Source organism: Heterocephalus glaber, unplaced genomic scaffold (genome assembly GCF_053883595.1).
Source record: "Heterocephalus glaber isolate CG9 unplaced genomic scaffold, H.glaber_assembly_v1.0 deba00001461, whole genome shotgun sequence".
In the NCBI taxonomy this organism is placed as follows: domain Eukaryota; kingdom Metazoa; phylum Chordata; class Mammalia; order Rodentia; family Bathyergidae; genus Heterocephalus; species Heterocephalus glaber.
This window is the reverse complement of record NW_028258308.1, coordinates 25,463,977-25,468,650: the sequence shown is the minus strand read 5'-3', so window position 1 is coordinate 25,468,650 and position 4,674 is coordinate 25,463,977. Positions and strand designations below refer to the sequence as shown.

Below are 4,674 nucleotides of genomic sequence, written 5' to 3'. Positions count from 1 at the left end.
GTAGCAATAGTCAAATTACCAACTTATTCCTCATACTTGCTGCCTGTACAATTTGCATGTTTCTAATTCATCTGACTCATTGGAGGCTTATATTTGTTTCAGACTCCTTTTAAAGGAGTAAGTTGAAGAGTTTTGGTAGGTGTGGTCATGAAACAAAGGAGCCTGAGAAGTAAGTTTGCAGTCCATGAATTTCTCTGTAGCTCAACACTTTGGCTCAGATGGACAACAGAATTCCAGACAAAATGACTGTCACACAACCAGAGGGGAAAATATGCCTTTGCTTCACACTGAAATTTAAGAGTATGATTTCCCCAAAACACAGACTGGATCAGCAGAGGAAATTGTGGACAATGATGAAATGATATCTGCTTCACTAGTCATAGACAAAGCATTAAACATGGTATATTGACCCTTATTAAGGGCGATGTCCTACAAATCACATATCTGTGAATAGTAGAGTATTGCTGTACTCAACCATGGTGGCACAAAGGATGAGCAATTACTCAGAGTCCATGTCTAGTTTTACCTCCAAGAAGGCCCAGAGGGACTGCTTCTACCCCTTAACCCTCGTGTGAGAATCTTGGGGAAAAATAGACCAGAACTGAAGCTTCTATAGCCTCTTATTTATAAAGCTAGGAAGTAAGGATAAAGGACAAAAGAAGGACACCTATGTAGGAATTCATGTAGGATACAGGGAAGGAGAGGGTGGTCTGTTACATTACTGAGCTTAGGGCTAAACTAAGTAATTAAATGGAGTATAGGGAGGACAAGGGTCAAGCACACATTCCTTAAGGAAATGTTTTTTTTAATCCTACTTGGATTGCAGCCCTGTAAGCTATCTTTTAATTTTTAACCATGCATTCTGGGAGGTCTGGGCTTGTGGCTCCAAAGGTCCCTTTTTCTCTGTATATCCATCTCACACATACCTCTGGCCAATGCCCCCAAAATAGAGGAGTAGAATGGGTTGAAAAAAATGACTTTTGAGAACAGTACAATCACACACACACACACACACACACACACACACACACACACACAAACACACATACCCGGCAAGGGTCAAGTGGTAATAAACTCTAATATCATAAGGTCAAATTTATTATAGGCGGCTGAGGTCAAGTAAATGATATTTGTCAAGATATTATGAACAATAAATGCTGATTAATCATGTGGTAGTTTTTCACCCAAATATAAATAGTAAGGAATAAATCTGAGGCAGAAATTTTAGAAATGAAGATATGAATCAGGGTATAACTCTTTATATAACTGTCCAATAATAAACTTTATTTGTGAGCACAATCACTTCCTCCTGGCCCCAACTATTTGGTAAAACTGCTATATTTTTAATGACCAAGCTAATTGTTACACAATTGATCTCTGTCAAACTCATTGTTCTTTCTATAAAGTCTTTATAGAAACTCATAGAGGGCTCTGATCTTGCATGTTCAACTTACATTTCCACCAAAATTGATACTTTAGTATGATTGGGACTCAATATAATAGTTTTACAAACTTGTTCTAATTTACAATCTAGTTTTCGGTACAGTATGTGTTTATGTAACACAGACCCACAGTTATACCTATGCAAAATCTTTGCATACAGAAGAAGAAAATACGTTAGATACAGAGTAATTATTAGAGAGCCAGGAATTTGGAAAAAATATTAACTAAAATAAATTAAATGTTTTATAAATTTAATCACATTACAACCGAAAGAAAATGCATTGTTTTCTCATTTTAATGTCAAAATCTGTTATAGAATTATATATGATAATTTTATGCAAATATAAGGTATTAAAATTCAAATGATAATAGAATAATATTTTAGTAATATAAATAGCAGTCTAGTAAAACCTTCAGTAATGTCCCTTACTGTGAATTTTTCTCTGGAAAAATCCTTAGTCAAATAGTAGTTTTTAAATAAATGTGAAATGGGTACATTTTATATTAATAAGGTAATTGTGGCAATATTCATAATTTACATTAAATACTTTTTATATTCTCAATTTATAATTTAAAGTTGTGTGATATAAATTAAATTACACTTTGAAATAGCAAACGATTCAGAAGACTGTGGAGTCATTCATGCTTGGTTTTAATTTCTGACTTTCTACCTGGAATATCTGGACAACTGTGAAACTTGCCTGGGGCTACAGTACACCTTACAGATAATGCACTGAGGAAAACTTAACTTAATTTAATTATACTTTTGATATATAAATAACTATTGATGCATAATATTGAACATTAATGTTATCATAAACACATGTGAGAAATTGCCTCAGAATTTATATATTCTGACTTATTTGCTCATTTTTATTAAAATATCATTAATAATATGTTACTTTAATATGGAGCTGTCAAATTAAATTTAGTTTTCCTGGCAGACCCTGGCAAAGGGACATCTTCCCAAGGCTGACGTGTGTGCTGGTCATGCTGTGGTGGGTTTCCAACTCACCTCTCTCGGTAGAGGCTCCTGCAGCCTGGCAGGCTCAGGCCTCTGACAACTTAGTGGTGGGTAAAGAGATCTCCAAGAAAGTGGCTGTCAAAGTCCAGTGAAAATTTTGAGAGTGATGAAGACCAGAAAAACTCTCCAGAGGAATACCCCGAGACACTTTGAAATGGCAGAATTGACATAAAACTGTCGATAGCAAAGAAGAGACAGTTGGCAACAGAGGCAGAGCAGTTGAAGCCACTTTTTTTTAAGGAAGTTGGTAGTCATTTTGATGGTATTGTTACTAGTCTCAGTGAAAAATCTGCCTCGTTAGATAATGGTGGGTATGCTCTTGTAACTTTTTCCATTCTTGAAGAAATGAAAAACAACCACAGAACTAAAGATATGAGAGAACCTCTAGAACAAGGAAAGATTTTTATTCAAGACACTCTCTCTTGGATAAGCTGTTTGAAGTGGACCACATCAAGACAATATATCACATGTTTATTGCCATTCTCATTATCTTTATCCTCACCACACGTAGTAGATTACACTGATGAAGGAAGGTTGGTGCTTGAATTCAATCTCCTGTCTTATGCTTTCGGAAAATTTACCATTGTTATTTGGACATGTTATTGTTATTGGACCATGTTCTTGACTATACTTTCAGTTCCCTATTTCCTATTTCAATGTTGGGCTAATTGGCTACAGGAAGAGTTCTTATCCAATTATCTCTTCTGTTGCCTATTCCTTGTTCTTCATGTTCTTCCAGCGTGGAATTTTAGGTGTGGGACCAACATATATTGTATTGGCATATGCACTGCCACCAGCTTCCCAGTTGATTGTTATACTTGAACATTTGATAATGAAGGTCTATCCATTTTGCAGAGAGAATGTGCCAATGGTACTAAATGCAGTTAAGAAGTTAAGCACCATTCCAATACCCACAGTCAACCAGTACTTAAACTTCTTGCTTGCTCCTACACTTACCTATACTGACACCCATCCCAGAACTCCCACTACAAGATGGTGTTACATTGCTATCCATTTTGCACAGGTTTCCAGTTGCCTTTTTTAAGTGTACTACATCTTTGAAAGGCTTTGTGCGCCATTGTTTGGGAATATCAAACAGGAGCCTTTCACTGTTCATGTTCTGGTCCCGTGTGTATTTAACTCCATCTTGCCAGGTGTGCTGATATTCCTTCTTTCTTTTTTACTTTTTTGCTGGTGCAAAGCCTTTGCTGAGATGTTACAATTTGGTGACAGGATATTTTATAAGGATGGGTGGAATTCTACATCATATGCTGTTATAGAACCTGGAATGTGGTTGTCCATGATTGCCTATACTACTATGCTTACAAGGACCATCTTTGGTTTTCTTCAGAGATTCAAAGCTGCTGTCATGTTAGTTGTCTTCACTTTATCTGCTGTTGTTCATGATTATGCCCTGACTGTTTGAGCCATTTCTATCCAGTCCTCTTTGTGTTCTTCATGCCCTTCAGAATGGCTTTCAACTTCATTGTCAATGATAGTCAGAAAAGGCCAATTTGGAACACTATGATGTGGGCTTTCCTTTTCTTGGAGCAGAGAGCACTTGTTTGCTTTTATTCTCAAGAATGGTATACACATCAATACTGTCCTTTGAAAAATCTCACATTTCTGGACTGTCTGGCCAGACTAGCCACACTATATCTGGACTTGTCATTATGTGTTTTAAAAGCTTGAACTTTATTTCCTTCTTTGTCACTGAAGATTTGAATGTTCTGACTGATGTGGAGCCAGCTGTTTCCAGCTGTTACTGAAGTTGGGACCACTCTGTCCTTTAAAGCACGTTATGAGTCACTCCATTCCTAGCACACCTGAAGCTGGGGTGTGAAAGTTCACTGGAATCTTGTCTTCCTCTTCCTCCCTTCCTCCTCCTCCTCCACCACTTCTCCTTCCTCTTCCTCCTCCTCCTCTCTTCTCCTTCCTCCTCTTCCTCCTCCTCCTCCTCCTCCTCTTCTTCTTCTTCTTCTTCTTCTTCTTCTTCTTCTTCTTCTTCTTCTTCTTCTTCTTCTTCTTCTTCTTCTTCTTTCTTCTTCTTCTCCTTCTTCTTCTTGTTCTTCTTTTTCTTCTCCTCCTTCTTCTTGTTCTTTTTCTTCTTCTTCCCTTTTTGGGAGAAGAGAGAGTTGTCATTGAGGTTATGACAGATTTTTAAAATTTATATATTAATTGGTACATTTTAGGTAAACAATACATTT

At 36.8% G+C, this 4,674-nt stretch overlaps 1 pseudogene; it reads left to right on the top strand.

Annotated features, from left to right (window-relative positions):
• Positions 1 to 476: 476 nt before the first annotated feature.
• LOC101696855 (sterol O-acyltransferase 1 pseudogene) lies at positions 477 to 4,159 on the top strand (annotated as a pseudogene).
• Positions 4,160 to 4,674: the final 515 nt, after the last annotated feature.